At 35.6% G+C, this 27,671-nt stretch overlaps 1 long non-coding RNA gene across 1 annotated transcript in view; it reads right to left on the bottom strand.

Annotated features, from left to right (window-relative positions):
• The window catches only part of LOC147916049 (uncharacterized), a 100,409-nt gene that overhangs the window by 13,099 nt on the left and 59,639 nt on the right, over nucleotides 1-27,671 (bottom strand). Inside the window, exon 3 of the long non-coding RNA XR_015553372.1 lies at nucleotides 11,619-11,804. This is a non-coding gene — a long non-coding RNA (uncharacterized LOC147916049). The remainder of the gene's footprint in view (nucleotides 1-11,618; nucleotides 11,805-27,671) is intronic.

The following is a 27,671-nucleotide window of genomic DNA, read 5'->3' as shown; positions in this document are numbered from 1 at the left end:
ATGTTCTAACACAGAATGCAACCTTTTCTTTCTGGCTTTATCCATTCAAGAAGTTTTGAGTTTCATCCATGTTGTTGGGTGTAGCAATAGTTCACTCATTTTTATTGCCTTATAGAATTCCATTCTAGAGATATACTACAATTCATCCATTCTCTCATTGATGGACATTTGGACTGTTTCCCAATAGGGCTATTCCAAACAACATTACCATGAACATTTTGTACATGTCTTGTGATGCACATATTTATATATTTCTGCTGTATAAATACCATGGAGTGAAATTATTGGGTTGTAGAAGATCTTGAATTTTACCTCAAATATTTTTACTCAATTCCAGGGCATTTTGACAAGTCTGTGCATGTCCTTAGGTTTTACTGTAGCCCTCAGGCATAACTACTTTACCCATTTAATCATTTCCATATACATTCAACTATTTATTCATTATGTATATGTCTGTGTGTATATATATATATATATATGTATACATCTGTGTGTGTGTGTGTATGAGAGAGAGAGAGAACATGACAGAGTTCATTATGCCCTAGATATGATGCAAGTCCTGGGGTAAGATAATAAAACCATCTGTACCTCTTCATGAAGCTTTACAGTCCAATACTTTGATTCACTGTAGTGAACTAAGAGGCAAAAAACAATAACAGATTTAGCATTTCTAAATTTCCTGTCATTCAGAGAGCCAATTAGACCAGCTACAACAAATTGAAATGACAAAATTTTTTGGATCACATCAGACTTTCTTGCATTTATATCAGCTGAACTATTTATTCCATTTACTCCCAGTTGCTGCACCCAAGACTAGTCTTTACGTGTGAGATGCTTCCTGGAGTAAATACTCCTCAAGACCAAGAACCTGGGTCCTACAGAGTGCCAATAGTCAAAGTTTTACTTTATTGTCTTAAAGAGATAGTACAGTATCTAAAACTATCTAAGCAAAACCAGTAGACGGTGGGTCGAAAGAATTACAACTACTTGATTTAGGCGTGGCTGCATCACAACCGTGATGTGTGACCTTTTATTACCGATTGGAATTTTGGGGACTCAGTTTCCATGTGTAAAAGAATCATTGAACCAAATGAACACTAAGGTCTTTTCTAGCTCATGCACTTGGTACATCAGTTTATAGCTTATAGTTCTTGGATTGTTTGAATTATGGTAAAAAATATTCCACTCTTAGGGAAACTATTTATAATAACCTTGACTAATGTAGTCATTTAACAGAAAATCTAATTGAGTTCATTTTAGAAAACACTTCATGATATTTTAAAAATAAAATTAACTTCTAATAGTTTCACTTAGTAGGTAATAATCCATATTTACCTTTGAGGCTGTCTCATTTAATATAGATTGTGAAGGTCTAGTAAACAATTTCCAGGTTTTCTTAGTTATTAATTATTTAATTATCTTATCATCTTTGATAAGAAATGTCTCAACAAAGTGGACAACAAAGATTAACCTGAAATTTTAATGTCAATTATAGCACATACACAAAAATACTATATCCAATTCCATATCTTCAGCTCTCATAAAATAAGATTTTTCCTACATATTTTTTCTGGATGCCATCTTCACTCAATAAAAAACACATTTCTGAAGCATTACTATGTGTTGCTATTTATGCCAGTCAATAATTCACATCATCTGCAAAAAACATGTTTGTATCCTTTCGACAGGCTTTAGAGATGAAAGGAAGGAATTTCTGTGCTAAAATGGCTTCATGTGCCCAAATCATGCAAATTTCCTGAGATTTGCAGATGTGTAAATTGCTTCTGTTCTTTTTTTTTAGAGTAGGTATACAACGGTATGAATCTCAAATCAGCTTTTAGTCCACCTCATAGTTCTGAAATATTGTTCTTCAGATGATGAGAACTGATTTATTATTGAGGCATTGTGAAATTCTGAATGGAGTCTAATCTTCCATTTTAATCTTTTATGAGGCAACTGGGTAAAAAAATTACAAATGCAAAAGATGCGTGTCAGTGTATGTATACACACATGCTTACATAACATATGCATATTTGACACATTAATGGGGATCAGATCTCCTGGAACACCAGAGTGGCTTGAAAAATCCTTGGGATTTGGCACTGAATAGGAAAAAGATTGTGTTTAATAAAATCTGGACAACATCACAGGGTTCTAAAGTGTCTGGTACATAGAAGACACTCAATTAAGGGTTTTCTTATTATCACAAAATCCTGGGGACACTCTATGAGCATATAGAATAAATAAGGAATGTTTTAAATTGTTAGATTTCCTATGCCTATTTTGTTGTATTTATTTATTTTTTATACAATATACATATAACTATTTCACCCATTTGAGGGGAAATCACCTTTCCAAGACATGAGAGAAGCATTTAATTCTATGGAAGAAATGTTCTTTCAGGAGATATCCACATGTCATGGAAACAAACTGTTTGTTAATCTGTTTCCCAGTGAGTTTGTGGTGGCCCTTTAAATCACATTAGAGTTTCCTTAACAAATATGTAATGATAGAATGCTGTAGGTTTAAAAGCCACTTCAATGGAAAAAAAGAAAATAGCCTAGCGCTTGAGTAGAAGCATGATAAACACTGTGCTCGTTGGTGATAAATGCAATGATTTATTATGAGAAGGGATATGGATAAATTCTGACTCCCCAGGAGCCACCCTGGTTGGGGCAAAAGATTGTAACTTCTTTGTCTTTTCCAAAGGAAGAATCAAAGTACAGTGGAACCTCTCTGAAACATTTTCAGATTTTCTCTGTAGGTCCTTTTTCTCTTTTCTCCCAAATAGCCATTCACACTGTTCAGCAACTTTCTGAGCTATAAATAAAATCCACAAAACTGGTAAGAGCACTGCAATGAGCTTTTGTATTTGTAACTGGAAACAAGACTTTGGTGGAACCTAGGACAGGGAAGGTATGTTGAACAGCTTGTGTTGCATGACGGTTTTCTCTCTGGACTGGAGCATACGTATACTCCAGTTTTCTGAAGGAATCCCTAAGTGGCCCCACTGCACCCCTTGGCTGGGGACCAGCAAGCAAAAGCTGTAAATAAGCAAGGAAAAGAACTGAAGTTCATGGCCCTTTCTCCAAACGCCTTCCCACTCTTCCTCTGAGAAAGGATGCATTATCTTATGGATAGAAAGGCTCTGAGGCAACCTCAAGGGAGCTAAGTCCCCAGAACTGGGGGTGGTTGGAGAGGATGATAGAGAAAGGAAAAAAAGGAGAAGGAGAGAGAAAGAGGGAAGGCAGAGAGGCCAAAGAGAGACAAGAAACTCTCCCAGTAAATTTTCGACATTGGTTCTTGGACGGCTCTACAGTTTGAGCTGGAGTCACCTTGATATATGTGGGGAACGTAATTTTCTATCCCTTCTTGAATATACATAAGAAATATCAGTAATTTAACTGAATAATTTAAAAACCACTTTTTCCCCTCATTTTTATTTGTTGATATTTGTACCTATACTTTACCTCATAGGAGGGATTCACTTATTCCTAATTTGAAAACTATGAATTAAATTTAAATTTAAATCTTTCCTAATGGTGCTACCCATGATGATCTCACCAATTCTTTGTTAAATATTCAACAATAAAATCATACATATTACTCCAGTGACATACTTTTTAGCTCTATGAGTACTGTGAACACAAGCTATTGCAGAAAAAAAAAAAAGCCATAATTTGGAGTGTCTCTACAAATTTGGCAGGAATTTGACAAACATTTCATGCCACACTATTTTGGGGCTAAATATTGCTGTTGAATTTTTTTGGTCTTCTAAAGCTAAATCTTTCTTTGCCAAATATGTCAACCAGCTCATTTAATCATTTTTGTGTGTGTGTGAGGAAGATTAGCCCTGAGCTAACCTCTGTTGCCAATCCTCCTCTCTTTTGCTGAGGAAGATAAGCCCTGGGCTAACATGTGTGCCCCATCTTCCTCTACTTTTTGTATGTGGGGTGCCTGCCACAGCATGGCTTGATAAGTGGTGCATAGGTCTGTGCCTGGGATCTGAATCCGTGAACCCAGGGCTGCCGAAGCAGAGCTCTCAAACTTAATCACTATGACACCAGGCTGGCCCCTCATTTAATCATCTTTTTAAAAAAATCCGTCTTTCTTTCTAGCATGTCCTCAAAGACTTCTGGCCTAAACTAGAAATGTAGAGAAATACTTTCTGAGTATTCCTTCTCAGAAGGACAAGCCTTACCTTCTGCTTCCCTTGTAGCCCCTAGCTATCTTGGTTTCTGCTGCCCCAATTTCTTATCTCCTTCGATTGCTCCTAGATGACTAATGCGAACCTGAGCATCAAGCCATGGGCCTTCCCTCAGCCATCATCATCCTTGGACCTCTGTGCAATTCCCACAGCTGGATGATGTCTGCCTCCTATAAATCTCACCTACTTTGGCCTCCATGGATCTCAGATTTCCCAGTTCCTCTTGTCTCACTCCTTGTAACTTTCCCTTAACGACTTCACTAGTCTTTCTATCCCCAAATGTGGGAGGCCCCGCATTTTATTCTACATATGATAATTTACTCAGCAAATCTGACTTTACTTTTATATGTCTGGTGTTCCTGTCCAGCTAACTGTCCAAAGGGAAATCCCCTTGGATAATTGATTATCACCTCGAACTCAATGTGTTCAAACTTGAACTCATCTTTCTCCAAAAACTTGCTTCCCTTTAAAACAATCCATTTCTGTCTATGCTATGAATTCGCTGCTCTTGCAGTACATTCTGGAGTCATCATTCTTTATCCACTTTTTCTTTTTAAATATCATCCCAACTTGTTCATGCTTTTTCTTTAAAAAATGATTTGTGTTGAACCATTTCTCTTCATTCCTATGGCTACACCTTCATAACTGATTACCATAGTTCTATAATTCCACATTTTCATTATGACACAATTCTTGAGCCAAAACCACTTTACCTTCCAAAGCCCACCAGTCTTTTTTTTTTTTTTCCTGTGGAAGATTTGCCCTGAGCTAACATCTGCTGCCAATCTTCCTCTTTTTTTTTTTTTCTTGAGAAAGATTTTCCCTGAGTTAATATCTGTGCCAATCTTCTTCAACTTTGTATGTGGGTTGCTGCCACAGCATGGCTGCCAATGAGTGGTGTAGGTCCGTGCCCGGGAACCAAACCCAGACCACTGAGGCTCACTATGCCAAACTTAACCACTAGGCCACAGAGCCAGCCCCACCGCCAGTCTTCTTCAATACTACCTTGTCAATGTCTCCTAGATCTTACTGCTTCCAACCTAAATCTTCTCTTACCTGAATCAAGCCTTCCCTCAGTTGAGGTTGTTCTGATTCTGTGTGGTTAAAAACTAGTCCACTGGAAATAAATATAGTAGTGTCTTTATTATCCTATATGTCTTTATGCATGTTATTTTTTTTTTAACTTTTTTTTGCTGGGAGATAATTTCATATTCTTCTGTATGAAAATGGTTTATTACTATAGACTTAAGTTTTAACAACTCAAACTTTTTCTCTTTTAGCAGTTTCACAGTTGTTTCCTGTAAAGAGGAAAACCAGCCTCTTCATCTATATCTGTTTATCATTTTTATTTCATTATCTCCATAACTCTTTCCCTGAAACAGACACAAAACCTAGAGCATCCTCCATTATTCCTGACATCAAATTACTAGACACGAATGTAATTCAGGAGACACCAACACATTTTAATCCTTTTAACTTTTTTCTCTTACCACAACATAATTTGAAATTCGTTGTATTTACAAATCAGTCCATTCTTCATCTTCCTAGTCTCATTCCCACACCCAGTGATGCCAGCCCTCCATTTTCCTCAATTTCTCTCATACACCTTTCTCTGAATCCTCTGACCTGCCTACTTAAGCAGTTCCTTTCTCTCCTGTCAGGCTCTCTTTTTAACAAATTGCCTCCTGAGCTGACTTCATTCTGCTCTCATCACGTTAATCACCAGGCATTACCTAACTCTTAACTCCAGATGGACTTACGTGTTCTCACACGTCCATCCTGCTCATTCCTTTACTGGCCGCTTCCATATCTAAAACCCCTTGAATAAAAGTTGTCTTGTAATTAATTGGTAATAAATTAAATTAAAGGAAGTTCACTAGTTATTTCATTTAATATACAATATCAGAGCATACTGTTATTCAATAAACATCATATGATACTGGCAATAACCTCAGGTTAATAACATTCTAGAAGATTAGATATGATGTAATCAAATAAGTATACCCTTAGGTCCAAAAGAATAAGACATTCAAATTTAGTGATTACTGCCCAAAGCTTATTTCATCCAAAGACAGATAAGCAAATTTATTTCACAGAAGGCTGCTCCTCCCCGACTTCCACCCCAGGCTCTCCAATTCATATCCCTGCACCACAGACCCCAAACCAGGCAAGTTTTAAGCAGTACATAAACTAATGAACCAGATTCTCCTAAGGATTATGGTATTTCTTGTTGGAGGTCTAAACATTTTTGTAAACCAAATGCTCTAGACTAGTAGGTTAAATACAACCTCAGTGCAGGTGCGACTATAGAGAAGACCCACTCCAAAAGCATCTAAATCTGTAACAGAATATAGTTTATACTTAGCAAATCTGGCTCAGTATGAAATGACAACCAATTTGAATATTTCTGCCTAGATTTGCCTTGCCTATGTTTCTCCACGTTCCCTCACAACACATTGCATTCCTATATTGGGTAGTTTAACTCTTAGTATTACAATGAGGATTGTGGGTTGAGATTTGTGGGTCTTCCCTACCAGTTTGTATATGTGGGCACCTTGAAGTATTCATGTAAGGTTTTCCAAACACTTAGTAGGTGATTAATACATGGTTTGTGAATGAAAGAGAAAAGATGAGTATTTGTAGCCGACTTTTCTCTATGGAAACTTCCAAATTACTATTTGTTTTATCTCATTAAAAAAAGACATCAGGTAGCTGTGGAAGGATACAATTCTCAAAAGAACATTGATATAATATTCATTGCCATGAGTTCAATCACTAATCATTATCAGATACTATCCAAAAATATCTCTAGGCCACGTATCTAGTTTGAGCTTGAGATCATAAATCTGACTGCCTGATCTACATCTCATCTTGGGTATTTTAGATATGGACAACTGGAGTCATTGGCTTTTCTGCTCCGTCCTCCCTAACACCACCTCTAGTCCGTGCTGTCTGAGTGGAGTGATTGGCACCTCTATCTACAAAGGGACTCAGGTCAGAAACTGGATACCCTTCTTTACTCCTGTGTCTTCCTTGTTCCCCGAGTTCACGTAATCACTAAATCTTACCTATGCTTCCCCCTAAGGGCCCTTTATATTCATTTGCTTTTCCACTTTCCTACTGGCCCTCTTCTAATGTAGGCCAAACTATTTCTTGTTACAGTAATTACTCTCCTCTCTGCATTAAATCTTTCTCAATTCCAACCATTCTCCACACTGCATTCAAAGTCATCTTTCTAAAAGTGTTATCATAATTGTGGCTCTCCTGCTTAACTCACTTTGTTATTAGTCTTAGAATAGGTTCAAAACTTTAAAAATACATATTCCTCCATGATACAGCCTATATCTCTCAAACCATATTTCTTGTCGCTTACCCAATACCTCCCCACACCTAGACTTTTTACTCCCATTAATCTCAATTTCTTTCAATACCTTGAACACAGCATGTTTTCTTTTACTTGTGGGCCTTCTCAAATGTTGTTTCTTCTGATTGAAATCCTCTCCATTGCTATGTCCTTCTTTCAGACTGAGCAGTCTTCAGGTTTCAGCTTATCTTGATCACTAAAGTGTAGGTTCAGTAGCCCTCCTATGTGGTCTCTTAGCATCTGTGCTTCTCTCGTCAGAGCACTCACGCTTTAATGCCACTTTAAGTGCCAGATTACTTAAAATCAATGACATTGATTACAGCATGGTGGCTATGTGACTATTGTTCTTTAAAGAGCCAAGCTGGAAATAATTATGTAGCATTTTCATTTTTATACTTTTTGGTTGTCTTGGAATTTCTAATTCCCTTTCATTTTTTTCCTTCCTTCCTTCCTTCCTTCCTTCCTTTTATTTTCATTCTTTCTTTTTTTTGTGTGTGTGAGGAAGATCAGCCCTGTGCTAACATCTGCCAATCCTCTTTTTTTGCTGAGGAAGACTGGCCCTGGGCTAACATTCACGCCCATCTTCCACCACTTTATATGGGACGCCACCACAGTATGGCTTGCCAAGCGGTGCGTCAGTGTGCGCCCAGGATCCGAACCAGCGAACCCCGGGCCGCGGCAGCGGAGTGCCTGCACTTAACCATTTGCGCCACCGGGCCGGCCCCCCCATTTTTTCTTTTTTTACACCATAGCCTTTTATCATCTTAGTGATTTGTCCAACATCTCTGTGGAGATGTTGGACAAATATTTTATCAGGATATTTTTATTTGTTTAATTCTTTTTCAGAAGCCTCACTCCTGAAAGCATTTATCTTCTACTTCAATTATAGACTGATTCTTATACGTGTATATATCAAAGAATGTATATATAGTATGGACTATAAAGTATATAAAGTACAGGCTGATTCTTACACTGTTTTTATCGTGGCTTTCCCTTTACCCTTTCCCTTTGCTTCCACTTTTCTCTACATTCCATATAATAATTTTTCTTAGTTTTTGCCTATGTTTTACTATAGCACATTCTAAAGTAATTATCTAAGAAAATATTGGTGAAAGTAAATTTCCAGAATTTTTTCATATTATGAAAATACCATGATTTGATCCTCGCACCGGATTGATACAGTTGCTATAGACTGAAAATCAATTTCTTTCCAGAATTTTGAAGGTGTTCCTCTACTGTCTTTGAGCATCCCGTGTTACTGATAAGAATATTTTAAATTTTAAGTTGAAATAATATTACAAAATAGTTGCAAAAATAGTACAAAGCATTCCTATATAACGTTTCCCCCAACTTTTCCAATGTTATCATATTACATATTGGTATTCCATTTGCCACAACTAAGAAATTAACATTGGTACGACACTATTAACTAAAATACAGACTTTGTTTAGATTTTGCTAATTGTTCCACTGGTGTCCTTTTTTCTGCTCTAGGGTCCCATCCAGTATGCCACATGCATTTAGTCTTCACGTCTCCTTTGTCTCCTCCAATCTGAGACAGTTTCACTCCTCAGTCTTTCCCTGCATTCCACGGCCTTGACATTTTTGAAGAGTAGTGGCCAGATGCTTGGTAAAATATATCTGAATTTTGCCTTAGCTAATATTTTCTTATAATTAGACTTGGGTTACGGATTTGGGGGAAGAATGCCACAGAGGTGCCCCTCTCTTCTAGGAAGAATTTTGATGGAAGTCTGATTTTTTTGTAGATGACCAGATTTTTCTTTGCAGGTGTTTTCTGTGATTTCAAGTGTTATTTCCAGGTATGTGTCTTTACTTTCATTGTGTTAGGTCTTCAGTGAACTCTTTTTGATGTGACTGTATTTTTAAGCTATGGAAAATTCTGTTTTATTTCTTCTTTGATATTTCCTACCCTTCTTTATATTTATTCTCACTAAATCTTACTTATAGTAGTGTTTATTGGCTGTCTGCTAATACTATATCTTGAGTTGCTTTTCTTTTGGGAGTAAATTAGTCTTTATAATAACTACACTAATATAGATTGTTTCTTACTTGTCTTTACCCAAAGTTTAACATGTGAAATGAACAGATTTTTCTTTCCGATCTCCACACATTCAAAACTGAAATACATAATTTTGGCTTCTTTTTCTGTATATAATTATACATAAAAAAATCCTTTGTCCTATTTTGGCCTCTGAATACTTGAAAGCAATGATTCATAGTTTCCAGCATTCTTCGTCTCTTTCTGTCCCATAGCTGACAGGGTGGGCATACTGGATGTATGCCTTGACTTTCTCTCCACAATCCTAAAGAGATGGGAGCCAAGAGTGTGGTCTTTCTGACACCAGACATTGTAAGCAAAGTGTGACTGTGTTTTCTCTGGTGAATTGGGAAGATGGACTACAGTTACCATTGACAAGATTGGTTTCGGTTACCAGCTGCTCAGCTCTGGGTCACTTAGATTCCTGTAAGGCTCCCTGCCACCAGCATGAGGTAGCGTTTCCTTTGTCATCAGTAACACTTTCCACAACCAAGTTTTAGACCATTAGATAAAGCTAACTTTTTGATTTTTATTTCCTCATTAAAGTAGATCATATGCAGAAAATGTAAATTGGAGACTGTCTTCCAGATTTTCATGTTGTGCTTTACTCTGGCTTCACTAGTCCATATTGAGTTACTTCAAAAAACATTTTCAACTGAAATTCTAGAGTTCCTTTCAAAAGTCAGTCTGTCAAATATATGCAACTTGCTAAGCAAATTAAGGATTTTTGGTCTAAAATCTTAGTTCTCATAACTGGAGCCAACAACAGATTTTTATAGCTAATTCTAGATAATTGAGAGGCTGTTTACCCAGGTTACACACTGTACCTACATTGTCTCTTTCTCCCTCAATCTGTCATCTAGCTTTAGCTACATCAGTATTAGTATTTCCATAATGATGGGGGAAAGGTTTGCTCCTTCTGGAAGCATCAGTTTAAAAAAATTCACAAATGAGAGAGCTCAAACAAATGGCTAAAATGATATTTTAGATTATTCATGGATTACAGTAACTGCCTATCAAACATTAATGACTACAAATGAAGCTATATTTGTTTTGTGCAATAAATTTCCTTTTGGATAAATCCATGGAAAAAGGATGATTTTTTTAGTTAAAATGATACTTGACAAAATTTCAGAAACTATGGAACACTCGCTGCTGATATAGCATTTCTTCAAGTGTAACTTTTTCCATGACATGAAGACACACAACCTCATAACTGGGTATGAAGGACCAGCTATCTGAATGTCTCAAGGAAGCCTTCTGCCTCTTTTATATCTCAGAAGTCAAACATGTTACTTAGTATCAAACTTGTTCCTACTACTCCCTTCCTGGCTCACTTAATGATATCACCATTCATCCAGCCTCCAGACAATACTCATTGAATATACAAGGCTCTAGGAGAGTTTAAAGATTCTTTTGAGACCAAAACAAACATACAAACACCTCTGACTATGTTTGTTCATTTGGTCTATGGTGGACCTAGAATTTAAGTTCTTTAAAAAGAAAGTTTAAATGTTTTACTTATTTAAGAAATGTAGGGAATTTCCATGTCCATGAATGTGCAGTGTTGCATGGTGGGGAGGACCATAGGCTTTGAAGTAAGATAGATGTGCAATTAACTTTATCTCTTTCATAGATATTGGAGGAACTTTGGAAAAGTTGCATAATTTCAAATCTCTCTTCCACCGTGTAAGTAGGAACATTTACATGTATGTTCCCTCCTGTTTGCCATGAGGACATTTGTCAATGATATATATAAAATTAAGTGTCTTGTGCTAACTGGCATTTAGAAGTGCTCAATAATTGTAGCTATTTTTTAAACATAATGTGAGAATAAAAAGAAACATATCTCTCCATTCTTGATGACATAAATGACAATAAAAAACAGTTATATATCCCAGAGTGTTAATAAAATCTATGATTAGATTTAAAATAAAACTATCTAATAAAGAAATAAGAGTGTGAAGTGAAATCATGTTAAGTACTCACACTTTGAATGAGCAGGCTTCTGAGAAGCTAGAGCAGAATTCTCATGCCTCTTAAGTGATTTATACTCCGTAGGCATTAAGGTACCCAGCACTTCTTCTTGTCTCTTTGTGAAGACACACTTGGTAAACAGTCCCATTTCCCCTTCATGTCTTCATTTCTTCCCTTCCTTCTAACAATGACCTGTAACTACAAGAAAAATTACTGTCAGGTAAAAGCCTTTTTAATAGATCCTGCGATGAAAATTATAATTACTTTAAAGCAGTAAGATTGTAATCCTAGCAGGTATTACTCAGAAATGTTCTTCCTAAACACTCTTTTTAGTCTTCAGTGATACTTTCTGAAGCTCTGAAAGAGTTTCTTCTTTTAAAGAACTGACATATAAAATATATCCACTCTTCCTCTACAGATAAGAGCCACTTTAATCCCATATTTTATTATTGTAGGGACAGATAAGTGGAAAGATAGATGATGTCAAGCACTCAAATGATCAGACCTATAAAGGGCTAGATATGGGAAGTTGTAATTTTCCAGACCTCTCCAACATGTGTCCTATTATCACTCTACAAGATAAAATGCAAAGACACAACTCTAAGAATTAAGGTAAAAAAAAACATATTTCAGTTGAGTGGACATGTAGCTATGGTCTCACTGTTGATACTGGATTTGTCTATATGACACTTAATATTCAGCTCCCGGGGGCACTGGGAAAGGTACATTGTTAAATTGTATGGAGTCAACACTTTCATAAAAATAATATAAAAATAATATTTTAAAATTATACAATGTGCCAGAGCAGTACTAATTGCTCTACATAAATCTTTTCATTTAATTCACTCAACACTATAATGTTTTATGTATTATTATTCCTCTCATTTTGCAACATGGAATCCAAGGTTTAAAAATGCTAGGTTATTTGCATACCCATGTTCATAGCAGCCTTATTCACAACAGCTAAAATGTAGAAGTCACCCAAGTGTGCACTGATGGATGAATGCATAAGCAAAATGTGATATATGCATATAATGGAATACTATTCAGCCTTAAAATGTAAGAAAATTCTGACATGCTACAACATGGATGAACATGGAGGACATTCTGCTAAGTGAAATAAGCACACCAAAACAAGACAAAAAACTTTACGATTCCATTCATATGAGGTACTTAGAGTTGTCAAAATCTTAGAGACAGAGGGTAGAATGGTGGTTTCCAGGGGCTGGAATGAGGGGGAATGGGGATTTATTGTTTAATAACTATAGAGGTTAGAGTACACAACTATAAGAGTATACAGTTTCATTTTCACAAGATGAAGAGTTCTGGAGATGGATGGTGGTAACGGTTGCATAACAAAATGAATGTACTTAAGACCACTAAACTGTACACTTAAAAATTAAGACAGTAACTTTTATGTGTATGTGTACTTTATCATAATATAAAAAATTGGAAAAAAAGAATGCTAAGAATGTTACTCAACTAAGGGCACATGGTTAACACGCAGGCAATCTCATACTGGTACCCATCTCAACATCATAGTATTATGCTGTCTTTCTATAGATAACACATTGCCCCAGACTTGAGAGGGCATTCTCCAAGTGTCTGGAAGTAGATCCTTTTCCATTGGGGTCTTTGAAAGAACACTTGTCTCTCCAGTAAGCCAGAAGAATTTTTTGAAAATACTTAGAATATTACCTTTTTATTTCATGGTGCCTATTTGAACTGCATACCAGAGGTTACCTTTTTTCCAGTCTTTTCAGGGTGAATTTTTACAATTTATGATGCAGATGATCACGCTAAATTATTTAGGTTTTAAAAACTATGCTGTGTACTTGAATATCAAAGACAGTATTTATTTTACTTCAGTCTGATAACTACTTACTGAGTGCCTGCTATGTGCCAGGCACAGATGCCAATACAAGGTGTTGCTTTGTGAGTAGGTACACTGGGAAAGGGGAACCACAGGGGCATTTGACTCAACCTGAAGAGAGAGAAGTACTCTAGATTTGCTGACATTAGAAGGACAGGTCTTGAATGAGTAGAATGAACAAAGGAGCTAAAAGCATCCTGGAGTGAGGCATCTGCATGAGCAAAGGCACAGGTGAGTTTGATACATTTCCAGAAGTGTTAGGAATGCAGCATGGCTGCGATGAATGCTACAGTGATGGCTATGGGAAAGAAGCCCAGAAAGGTAGACGTAAAGATGCCAGGAGCCATACTAAGGACTTGGGCTTTGTAATGGAGAGTGACTGCGTGCTTTTAATTGGGAAAGCCATATGATACTATTAAAGTCTATGAAATATCATTCTGGTGAATGTGTGGATAAATTTGAAAGAAATGTATTACAGCTCTCTTTGCTTTACTCTTCAGTACGCTTTGGCTGTGTGTATTTGGCCAAAGAGAGCATTATAAAACTGAAGACCAATGAAGTGATTTCAAGAACACAGGAAAATTTAACCTAAAAGAAAATTATGGAATGAGTCAATGGAGAGGGAATGCTATCTGGAGTTCTTTCCACCTCAAAAGGAGTTAAGTAAGGAAGTCAGGGGGAGAGTGTACAGATGGTGCTTCAATTTGGCCATCTCTTATGACCTACATCCATGTCTCTTAAAGTGGAAGGGATCTTCTATCAACTGAACCACTCTATTGCTTCAACAGTGCCCACCCACATCGATGAACAATTCAGAGAAGATTGGTTTAACATATGCATTCATTGTTTAACACTTGCTACCATTTTCAAACATTGAACCTTTTAGAAAAGGGTTCTAAAAAAAGAGAAGCATGAAACATCTCTCAAGTACCTCATAGTGCCATACAGCTGTGTATAATCTAGAAAGTGCATCTAGGGAGATGCAAAAGAGATTATGGCAGCCACAAGTTGCAGAAGCTTGAGAGAAGCCTCTGCTATACTCAGCACTTCTTTCCTCTTCTCCTGCATTTTACTTCTTTGAAGTATGTAGGTCTGTTATCCCCATCATCCATATTTGTATATTGCAGTCTCCTTTGATGAAGGAGTCTTATAAAGTATTTTGGGATTTCCCATCCAGTGCCTAGAACAGTGCTTTGCACACAGTGGTACGTCTATAAGTGTTTACTAGTAAAAAATAACCTTAAACCTAATCCAAACTTCCTGAGCCAAACTCCCAGAGTAATGTGAATCTCTCCCTGCATTTATAGTTTGTAGGTAGAAACTGCGCTGAATGGACCTCACCATGGATTGGGGCAGCAAGGTGGGAGAAGGAAGGAGTACACTGAGGAAAGGAAGAAGGTGTTGAGGCCAGGAGAAAACCTGGTGTGGAGAACTTTTTTATGTGATGTCTTATATGTTTTATATGATGATTATATATTTGTTTAGTTTTGTTTTCCTTTTCTTCTTTTAAAGAGCAGGTGACTATCTCCTCATATGTAATTAGCTTCCAAATCTCCATTTTTTGGTGTATGCCATAAAACTGGCAGTTTAATTCATTAATTCATTCTCTTTATTAATAAAGGTTACATTGAAGAGGAAGGAGAAATCAATAATATTTAAAGAAAAATATGGAATTCAGACATGAACATTTTTTCCACTTCTTCCCATTTATTTATCCAGCTTCATTTTCGTATGACCTGAAGCCTCATGCTGCATGAAGGGCAGCCTTCAATCAGCTTTCAAAGACACCCAATTCATGGAGCATTCTGGACACTCACATTTCCCCCAAACGTACCCCTCTACACACGCACACATACACACAGAAAGAGAGAGAGAGCTTAAAATCTCTTCTGTGTTTAAATTCCCATCATATTTTATTTATCCTTTTCCTATGAGAGTGATATACTCTCTCTTTATTAATGACGTGCTACTATTATTGAGTATGTGCTATATACCAAGATCTGTATAATATATCTTACAAACATCATTTAACTTAATTATTTGAAATAATTTAATTAATCATCCTTATCTTGTGGCCCTTTTTCTATCTGAGGCCATGAAGACAGAATTTATGTCTGATTTTGTTTTCAAACATAATATATAATGTCTTCACATACATCCTTTCAGAGAGCAAACATAAATATTTGATGTGTGCATCAGTAATTGAACAAATGAAAGTCTTTAAAAGAGTATTTGTTATTACTCTTAAACCAAATATTCTATTGACAAACCTGAAGTTGTGGTTATGTGGGCAGAATTATGAATTCTCCATTGGAACGTATTTTGCAGCAATTACTATTTTCTCCTTTTATCCTATCACATGCTAAAATTATATTTTTAAGTGATAATTCTAGTAATTGTTCATGAAGCCACAGTCCCAAATGTTGCCATAAAAGTACTTAAAATTATTTTTTAGTTAATTGCCTTATTGAGGAATAATTTGATACATAATAAATTTCACATGTTTAAAGTGTACCATTCAATAAATTTGACATATGTTTAATCCCTTAAAATGATCATTCCAATCATGATAATACACATTTCCTAAAAGTTTCCATTGTAAACCCTCCCTTCTGTACCTTCCTGAAACTAACTGTTCCATCTCAAGGCAACAAGTGATCTGCTTTCTGTCACTGTATATTAGGTTTCCATTCCCTAGAATTTTATATAAATGGAATCGAAGAGTGTACTCTTTTTTTGTCTGGCTTCTTTCATTCAGAATGATTCTTTTGAGATTCATCCACATCGTTGCCTGTAGTAGTATTTCACTGCATGGATATGCCACAGTCTGTATATCCATTCCTCTGTTGATTAATACCTGTGCTGTTTCCAAACTTGAGCTATTAACAAATAACTGCTGTGAACATATCTGTACAACTCTTTGTATGGACACACGCTTTTATCTCCTGCAGGGAACTGTCAAACTGTTTCCTAAAGTAACTGCATGACTTTATATTCAGACCAGAAGCACATGCGAGTTCCAGTTTCCTCCACATCCTGTACCAAAATTGCTATGGTTAGTGCTTTGAAATGTACCTATTCAAATAGGTTCATAGCTGTATCACATTATGCCTATCATTTTGAAAATCTTTTAATGTGCTTATCGCTGCCCATATATCTTTGGTGAAGTGTCTGTTCAAATCATTTGCCCATTTTTAATTGAGTTGTTTGTTTTTGAGTTTTGAGAGTTCTTTAGCTATTTGGGCTACAAGTTCTTTAGTAGATATACAAATTGGTAACATTTTCCCCCAATATGTGGCTTGTCTTTTCTTTCCCTTAACAGTATCTTTTGAAGAGTAGAAGTTTTGATTTTGATGAATTCGAATTTACCAATTTATTCCTTTTTTGTACATGTTTTGGTGTAGTATTGAAGGTATCTGCATCTAACCAAAAAATACAAGGCATTTTTTTCTAAGAATCTTATAGTTTTGATTTTACATTTAAGTTTTTGATAAATTTTGAGTTAATATTTTACAGGGGCAAAACATGGATCAGAGATCTTTATTTTTTTTAACATATGGATATCTAATTATTCCAACATCATTTGTTTAAAAGATTATCCTTTCTTCACTCAATTGTCTGTGAAACTTTGTAAAAATCATATGTCTATTTCTGGAACATCTATTCTGTTCAAGAACAGAACATCTTGATCTATTTTTCTATCTTTATGTCAGTACATCACCATCTTCATTACTGTAGCATTACAATAAATCTTACTTTCAGAGAGTGTTAGTTTTCTAACTTTGTTCTTCTTTATCCAAGTTATTTTGACTATTTTAGATACTTTCATTTCTATATTTATTTTAGAATGTTTATCAATTTCTACCCTTCAAAAGGCCTGGAATTTTGATAAATGAAGAGTTAAACTTCTTTTCCAATCTTGGTGACTTTTTTCTTTTCTTTTTCTTTCTTGATTTTACTGACTAGGAATTCCTTTAAAAAGGGTGAAGAGAAGTGGTGAGAGTGAAGTCCTTGTTTTGTTCTTCATCTTAGTAAGGAAATATTCAGTCTTTCACCCTTCAGTATGATGTTCACTGTAAGGTTGTTTTTGTTTGTTTTTGATGTTATTTATCATATTGAGATATTTTTATTCTAATCTGCTAAGAGTATTTATCAGGAATATATTCAAGTTATTAATATAAAAAATCATGTTGGCTACTATTCAAATATTAAGATGAACTTATTCCTAGCATATATGCCTCTTCTTCATTATATATTATCCATTTTGCATATTGTCGGGTTTGATTTGCTGAAAGTTTTTAGAACTTTTGCATCTTTGCTTCTAAAGAAAGTTATTCTTGTTTTCTTTTCTGGCAATATCTTTTATTGGTTATGGTATCAAGGTAAAGCTGGTCTCATAGAAAGTGTTAGGACGTGTTTCCCTCTTTTAAATTTTCTAAAAAGTTTGAACAAAATGAACAGAAAAATTTGGACAGAGTTTTTCCTTTAAATGTGTGGTAGAGAGGTTGGCCCGGTGGTGCAAGTGGTTAACTGCGCCCTCTCAGCTGCGGCAGCCCGGGGTTCGCAGGTTCGGATCCCGGGCGCACACCGATGCACTGCTAGTCAAGCCATGCTGTGGCAGCGTCCCATATAAAGTGGAGGAAGATGGGCACACATGTCAGCCCAGGGCCAACCTTCCTCAGCAAAAAGAGGAGGATTGGCAGATGTTAGCTCAGGGCTGATCTCCTCACAAAAAATAAATAAATAAATAAATAAATAAATAAATAATAAAAAAACTGTTAAATATGTGGTAGAAATCATACGTGAAGCCAACTGGGCTGGAATTTTTCTTAGTGGGAAGGTTTTTAACTACACTTTAAAGAACTTCTCTTTGAGTGAATATGGGTAATTTGTGTTTTTCAAGGAATTTGTCTATTTTTTTCTAGTTGTTCAAACTTTTGGCATTGAATTGTTCACAATATTCCTTTTTTATCTCTTAGCATCTATAGTATTTGTAATGATGTCACTTATTCCATTTTTTGATAATTTGCTTCTACTGTTTTTTTCCAGATCATTTTGGCCAGCAATTTATCAATTTTATTGAGTTTCTGAAGAAGCAGCTTTACCTTAGTGGTTTTCTCTATTGTTTTTTGTCTTCTATTTTATTGACCACCATTCTGGTTTTCATTATTTTCTTTCTTCGATTTATTTTGTGATTAATTTGTATATCTTTTTCTAGTATCTTAAGTTGGAAAGTGAAATCACTAATTTGAGGCCTTGCCTTTTTCTAATATAGACGTTGAGTACTATACATGCTATACATTCTACCTGAAGGACTGCTATAGTAGCATCTCACTTACTCTGATACATTACATTTTCAGTCAGTTCAAAATACTTTCTAATCTTCATTTTGCTTTCTCATTTGACACATGGATTATTTAGAAGTATGTTATTTAATTTCCAAATAATTGGGGAATTTCCAGAGATCTTTTTGTTATTTATTCCTATTTTAATTTTATATTCATCAGAGAACATAACTTGTATGATACGAACTATGTTAAATGTATTAAGACTTGTTTTATTGTCCTGAATATGGTCTATCTTTGTAAATGTTATATGTGAACTTGAAAATAATGTGAATTCTGCAGGTGTTGAGAGGAGTGTTCTGTAAGTATCAGTTAGGTTAATTTGATTGATAGAGTTCGGGTTTTCTGTATCATCACTGATTTTCTGTCTATTTCTTTTATCAATTATTGAGGACAGATATCAAAACAGCAAATTATATTTGTGGAATTTTCTAGTTCTCCTTTTAGTTCTGTAAGTTTTTACTTAATTTTTTTTATTGTGGTAAAAAAAACATAACAAAATTTACCACCTTAACCTCTTTTTAAGTGTATGGGTCAATAGTGTTAAGTATATTCACATTGTTGTGGAACAGATGTCCAGAACTTTTTCATCTTGCAACATTGAAACTCTATGCCATTAAACAACAACCCCCATTCCCCTCCTCCTTAATAGCCACCTTTCTACTTTCTATTTCTATGAATTTTACTACTTTAGATACCTCATATAAGTGGAATCATACAGTATTTGTCTTTTTGTGACTGGCTTATGTCACTTAGCAGGATGTCCTCAAGGTTCATCCATGTTGTAGCACGTCACAAAATTTCCTTCCTCTTTAAGGATGAATAATATTCCATTGCATGTGTATACCACATTTTGTTTATTCATCTGTCAATAGACATTTGGGTTGCTGACACCTCTTGACTATTGTGAATGGTGCTCCCTTCTATGAACATGGGTGTGCAAATATCTCTTCAAGACCTTACTTACAATTATTTTCGATATATGCCCAGAAGTGGGATTGCTGGATCATATGGTAGTTCTATTTTTAATTTTTTGAAAAATCTCCATATTGTTTTCCACAGCAGTTGCACCATTTTACAAACCCATCAACATTGTACAAGGGTTCCAATTTCTGCATATCCTTGCCAACACTTGTTATTTTCTGTTTTTTATTGTTATTATAGTTGTTTATTTTTCATAGAAGCCACTCTAATGTGTGTGAAGTGATATCCCATTGTGGTTTTGATTTGCATTTCTCTGATGATGTTGAACATCTTTGCATAGGCTTGTTGGTCACTTGTATATTTTCTCTAAAGAAATGTCTATTTAAGTCCTTTGTTCGTTTTCTAAATTAGGTTATTTGTGTTTTTATTGTTGAGTTGTAGGAATTCTTTATATATTCCGGATATATATTCTGGATTAACTCCTTATTAGATACATATTTTGAAAATATTTTCTTCCATAGTATAGGTTGCCTTTTCACTCTGTTGATTGTGTCCTTTGATGCACAAAGGCTTTTACGTCCATCGTACTCCCATTTGTCTATTTTTGCGTTTGTTGCCCACAGCTTCTCAACTGGTCTCTAGAGTTCTCACAGAGGTATTCTAGTCCATATGTCATTGTTAACTCAGTGTTGCTGTGGGGGAAGGAGGGCGTGGAGCTTCCTAGACCACCATCATGCTGATGTCACTCCTTACTTAATGTATTTTGAAACTCCATTATTAGGTGCATAAGCATTTAAAATATTATGACTTTTTAATTAATTCAGCACTTATCATTATGAAATAAATTTCTTTATCCCTGGTTATATTCTGTCTTCTGAAATCTACTTTCTTTTGATATTATTATACCACTCCACATTTATTTAGATTAATGTTAGTGTGGTATATTTTCACTTTTATTTTATTTTATTTTTTTTTGTGAGGAAGATTGGCCCTGAGCTAACAACTGACAATCCTCCTCTTTTTTTAGCTGAAGAAGACTGGCCGCGGGCTAACATCCATGCCCATCTCCCTCTACTTTATATGGGACACCGCCACAGCATGACTTGCCGAGCGGTGCGTTGGTGCACACCCGGGATCTGAACCGGCGATCCCCAGGCTGCCTCAGTGGAGCACACACACTTAACCGCTTGCGTCACTGGGCCAGCCCCTCACTTTTATTTTTAATCTCTTTTGGTCCTTATAGATAGAAGGCATATCTTATAGGCAGGATGTAGTTGGGTCATGCTTCTCTGACAATCTTTTCCTTTTAATCAGAGTATTTAGACCATTTACATCTAATGGTATTATTCATATGCTTTTGTTTAACTCTTTCATCTTACTCTCATTTTCTATTTATCTTGCATGTTTTTGTTACCTTTTACTCCTTTTTTGCCTTCCTTTATGTTAATTGTATATAATTTTTTATGATTACGTTTTATCTCATTTGTGGTTTTAATAGATAAAACACTTTGTTGTATGATTTTAGCTGGTTATGTTAGGTTTATAATACACAACCTTAACTCATCACAGTCTACTTTCGGGTGATATTATATTACTATATCTATAGTGTAAGAGCTTATGATTGTGGATGTCCTTTTCTCCCCTCCAAAACTTTGTGCTAATGCCACCATGTGCTTATCATTTCTAGTGTTCTTAATACTTTCGTGTAGATCCATATTTTCATCTGATTTCATTTTTCTTCTACCTGAAGACTTCTTTTAATAACCTTTGTAGTGTGGGCCTGCTGGTGATGAATTCTTTAATCTTTTGTATCTGTGAAAAAGCCTTTATTTTGCTCTCATTTTTGAAAGAAACGCTGCTGGATATAGAATTCTAGTTTGACTGGTGTTTTTCTTTCAGTACATTAAAGAGTTGTTACACACTCTTTTCACTTGCATTGCTCCCAGTGATAAATCTGCTGTCATTCTTATCCCAGTTTCTCTATGTAATCTGTCTTTTTTCTCTGGCTTCATTTGAAATTTTTCCTTTGTCAGTATTTTTAGCAAATTGATTATGATATGTTTTGATGTTTTCTTTTGCTTGGAATTCTTGAACTTCTTGGATCTATAGGTTTATAGCATTCATCAAATTTGGAAAAAATTTGACCATTATTTTACGAAACATCTTTTTCTGCCTCACCTCCCCCTTTTCCTCTCCTTCAGGAACTCTAGTTGCACACTATTAAGCCACTTGAAGTGATCCCATAGCTCATTGGTCTTTTCACTTTTTAAAATTATCTTTCATTTCTTCGTTTCATTTTGGATGGCTTCTATTGCTATATCTTCAAGTTCACTTTTCTTTTCTGCAATGACTAATCTGCTGCTAATTCCATCCAGTAAATTTTTCATCTCAATCATTGTAGTTTTCATCTCCAGAAATTTAATATGGGTGATTTTACATTTTCCATATTTCTATATAATTTGTTAATACATGGAATAGAGTTATAACAATTACTTTAATGTCCTTGACTATTAATTCTAACATCTTTGTCAGTTTTGGTTCAGTTTCAATTGACAGATTTTATTATGGGTCATATTTATCTGCTTTTCTGCATGCCTGGTGATTTTTGATTATATGCCAGACATTGTGATTGTTTCCTAGGGTAGATGTTAAATATTTTGTATTCTTATAAATATTTTTGTCATTTGTCCTAAAATTCTGTTAAATTACTTGGAGACACCTTAAAATATTTTTGGTCTTGCCTTTATGGTTTGTTAAGTGGATCTGAAGAAGTGCCCAATCCAGGATAAACTATTTATCACAGTGAGATAAGACCTTTCTAAGTACTCCACCCAATATCCAGTAAATTATGAAGTTTTCTAGTCTAACTCATGGCCATAGTCATTATTTCTTTCTCTATGTGAGTGCCAGACACTTTATTTCTAATCTTTTCAGATGATTCTTTCTCTTGCCTTTGATAGTTTCCTCGGATGCAAGTGCTGATCGGTACTCAGCTAACTACCAAGGAGGACTCTCAGGAAATCTCAAGATTTCTTGCTCTCTCTTTTAATTTATCCTTTCTCTAGAACACTGTTCTGAGAAGTCTAGCTACCTCAGTCTCCTTTCCCCTAACCCAAAGATTCCACTGGATTTTGGCTGGCTTCCTTCTCCATGTGCCATGACCTGGAAACTCTGTTAGAGTTGTAAGCAAGGGAAATTGTAGCAGTCACTGTTTATTTTTGATCTCTCAGGGATCACTGTCTTTTGTTCCCTGATGTAAAGTATCTTGCAAAGCATTGTTTCAAATATTTTGTTCATTTTCTTAGTTGTTTGCAGTGAGAGAGTAAAAATTCACTCCCTGTTAATCCACCTTGTATCACTATCTTTTGAAAAGCTCTTTCTTATATGGGTCATATTTTTTTTCATTCCTGATTCAATAGTCTATTATACAGATAACATCATGTTTGCAGCCATGATTTTTTTTTGTAGTTAAATATTTACTACTCTCTCAATTATCTAACAAATCTTCATCCCATTTGGATAAAAGTACTTTCAGCTTTGAAGACTATTTCATTTTAAGGAGAGCAGCAGAAGAACAATGACAAGTGTCTTTGAAATTTGTTTCAGTACCTTGCTAAGGACCCATAGGATGCCATTTGCAAATGAGAAAACTAAAGAATTACTTTATCTTGTAGCTCTTCATGGAAAAAAATTGGCAACAATTAAATTGGCATCTTTTTCCAAATAAATGAACATAAAAAAGAAATCATAGCTTGTTGGCATGGGTGGAAAAATATTTCATAAAACAAAATTCTTTCTGCACAATCTTTCTTTTGTCCTCTAAAATACTCACATCACCAAAAACACATAAGTAGTTTATGAAAAAACACTGTTTACTTGTTCTCTTTTAAGAATGTGAAATACATTTAATGATGTAGGAATTTGAAATTGTTGACAAATATGCATCTATTTATTGGAAAATTTGAAGTCAACTTCAGGAATGCCGATTCTGATGAATAGACTTAGGTCATAGATTTTTAGGATCACATATTTTCAGAATTCTTTGGAAAATCACCCAATAAAACAATGTCTTCCTGCAGGGGATTAGGTTCAGTAGTTTAACTTCTTTTTTGGTCCTTTATGATTAATTGAAAGACAAAGGTGGGAAAAGAGATTCTTTTCTGTTGATATAAGTTGTTTTAACTGATAATAAAATATCAAGAATTTTTTCTCTGCTTATATTAGAGTTAAGCACTGTGAGATTTTCTCTGAGACCTTAAATACTTTCTATTGGAAAGAGGATGTTACTGCATACAATTTTGCTGGGAAACTCTGTCAGTGTTGTCTGAAAATATCATGATGTCTGGATCTTGGTTTGTTTGGATGAAAGACAAAAGGAACAATGTAAGAAAAGCTATTATAAGAAAAGGCCATTACTAACATTTCAGTGAAACTGAGTAGGCTGAAAGGGTTCATATGTATGCTGAAATAGTTAGTGGAGTGACCTTATTGTTTTATACCAAGAAATGTTATATGGTATTTAATTTGTTACATATAACTATTACTTAGTTCCAATGAATGATTATAAGAGTTAATTAAAAAGAAGCAACCCTAGTTATTATTGCTTACAGTCTAATATAGAAGTCAATAACATAAACATAGGACAAAAATTCCATGTTCATAAATCAAATACAGTGAAAAGATTGTTATTACATATTAGCAGAGGAAGAGTACCTAATGACAATTGGGTGGGAGTATTAGTGAGATTCTGTGAGGTAGAGCCATACAAAAGAATGTAAATGAATAGTATAAGTTTTCCAATGTGTTTATATCCCAATTTTATTAGAAAGAAAATGAGGTCTAAAGAAGAAAACTAAGATCCAATTTCCATCTGCCATAAAAGAGAAAGAGTCTTGACACTTATTCTCCAACCTTATTCCATAGAGAGAACATCATTGTTCATAGCCATGAGGGGAGAAACGCTCTCCTTCAGTTACCCTGCCACTATCATACTTTTCAAGGACACCTGAAGCAATCATCAGGTAGTTGCCAGTAAAATGTTCAAACCCTACCAGTATGCATATGTATTTAATTTGCTTTGCAAGTGAGAGCAGGGAAACAACAAAAGGCTGGGTTTGAGGCTGTGTTCACTTAGGTTTACTACTCAGCAACAATTAAGAAGAGCAAAGGGGATGTGCTGGATAAGCATAAAAGTGAACAGATGTTGCTTCCTGATTCACTTCTTGCTGGAAGAGTGCCCAGAGTTCACATTCAATGCAGCCCACATGCAGGGAAGAATACACTGGGTTAGGATCAGAGCGGCAAACCTGTTTGGCTTCCATATCCCCAGATCTACATTTCCATCTTCACCATATACACAAACTCTTGACCTTTCATTATATGTTTCCTTTGTCAGTCAAGGAATACTGAGTAAATATTCACTTTTTCCTTACAAGTCTAGACCAGGACAGGTATTCCTTTTCCCAATACAAGTTGCAATTCTGCAAAGAATTTCAAATACATGAGGAGAAAGGGAGACAGCATTCAATGCAATTTCCTTCTTTAAAACTTGTCACAGTTTCATTTCTGTGTTTATTTTTTTATGCAGCATCCTGCATCAAAACACAATAACACTAAAGGAATAGAATGTTTGGGACAACGGTTTAATAAAACTCAACTATTTTGTTTGTTTCTACCTTTATTTATTTCTTTCAATTTAATCAATTTGTTCTGATTTCCTGCTTAAACAACTAAAATTTAGTGATTATACTTTAATTTTTCTTTGAAGATTAAGTTTCTGAACTTCCATCCTGGATTTCAAGATCCATTCATTTGAGTAGACTCAAAACCATTTAATTAAATGGCCCTGTTTTGCTTTGTTTTGTTTTTTTATTTAAATATTTTATATGAGGGTGTGCACGTGTGGTATGATGTGTACACGTGTGTGTGTATGTTGGGTGAAGTAATAATTATCCCTTTCTGCTAAGAGAGTACTATGAAAAAACAATCGCAGTTAAATTTTGGTACTAGTTACTTAGGTTCTGGGTAAGTACGGTTCACTATTCCAGAAAGAAGTCAAATGAAATGTGATATCCTTATGCTCCATAACAATTTTAGCATTTTGGAAAGCACTGGAGGCACAGCCTCACCTGGGCCTAGCTACTATTCAAAAGTTAGCCAAGGTAAACATTTTGCACACAAAAAATCCCATCAGGAGGACAAAGGGAGGAGGAAAGAGCGCAGAACCATTGTTTCACATACTGCCTTTCACAGAATTATTTTTAAGCCAGGTAATTTTATGTCGGCCAAATACTAATTGGGTAGAACAACAGAATTGTAATATGATATATTTTATCCTAAAAAAAAATGCAGAATCCCTTTCACATTTTATCTTTCAGGACTTTGAACTGGCGATTACAGAGGGAACGGAGCACTTAGCAGTGAGAACAGAAGTTCGGAGTCTGCATTCTCTGCAGCCCTCTCAGTTTTGGCTGTTTTTCTCCCACAGGTATACATACTGCTGAGCCTGGAGATGAGATACACGATCTCTTCACCTCTCACCCCCACTTCCAGACAACTTCGCCTCCCTACAAGTCCAGCTTGGAATATCCTGCTAGGCTCTTCCTCCTTCTTCTTCTTGCTGTCATTTACCAACTCTCAGGTCCCTGTCCCTCTTGCCATTATTCTTAGTGATTTTAATACTTGTGCAGATGATATTTCCAACAGCCTGGCTTCTCAGTTCTCGGGAATCCTTTCCTCCAATGAGCTTGTCCTCATGCAACTCATCATTCCTCCCACAGCCATTTCCTAGATCTGGTCAAGACCAAGGATCAAGCATCCTTCTCTTCAAACACCACCTATTAGAACCTTGGTTCCCACAATCCTTTGAACTTACAGGAACCTACAACTCATTAATTCTACTATATTTTTACTCTCTCCCTCCTCACCTCAATCCTCTTTTTTTTTTTATTTGTCAAAAATTTTTTTTTTATTGATGTTTTAATGGTTTCTAACATTGTGAAATTTTGGGTTGTACATTTTTGTTTGTCCATCACCACATATATGACTCCCTTCACCCCTTGTGCCCACCCCCCACCCCCACTGCCCTGGTAACCACAGTCCAGTTTTCTCTGTCCATGTGTTGGTTTATATTCCACATATGAGTGAGATCATGCAGTGTTTGTCTTTCTCTTTCTGGCTTATTTCACTTAACATAATACGCTCCAGGCCCATCCATGTTATTGCAAATGGGACGATTTTGTCTTTTTTTATGGCTGAGTAGTATTCCATTGTATATATATATACCACACGGTATGGAGATTCCTCAAAGAATCAATCCTCTTTTTATTCAGAATAATTTCCATGTCCAATGGATATAATCACTGCCTTCTATGTACTCTCAACATCCATTCTCCCTTCTCTCCATTGAAGATACCTACCTGTAAAACCACATTCTGGTCTGGATTTTTTCCACTTTCTGTCTCCTCTATGCCTACACTTATACAGCCACTTATGGAACTAACCGTGACTGCAGAAATACAAACATCCACACTGACAGGTCTCACCTTAACTTCATGACCACTAACTCTAAATGGGCCCTTAATACTGCCTGGCAACCATGACCACATTCTATCTTCCTAGTGCTTTCATTCTCCTTCTTTCTCAGGTTTCTCTTTCATACCTTTTTCTCTCTTTTCAAACTTCTAACACCTCCTCCTCCATTCTCACTCTGCACCAGTTTCCTTGATTCTTATTTCATTTAGAAAACAGAAGCAGTCAGAAGTTACTCCTACAGGTTCCCACATCTACTGAAAATGAGTCTGTATATTCTACCTTCTCTCCCTTTACTGTGGTGGCCTGGCCGTGCTCTTCTCCAAGGCTCCCCTCACTGTGCACTATATTCTGTCTTCTTGGACACTCAAGGACATCGCTCAAGTAATTCTC

This window comes from Ceratotherium simum, chromosome 10, assembly GCF_057802395.1.
Source record: "Ceratotherium simum simum isolate JZ-2026a chromosome 10, ASM5780239v1, whole genome shotgun sequence".
In the NCBI taxonomy this organism is placed as follows: Eukaryota; Metazoa; Chordata; class Mammalia; order Perissodactyla; family Rhinocerotidae; genus Ceratotherium; species Ceratotherium simum.
This window is presented reverse-complemented; position numbering and strand designations above follow the sequence as displayed.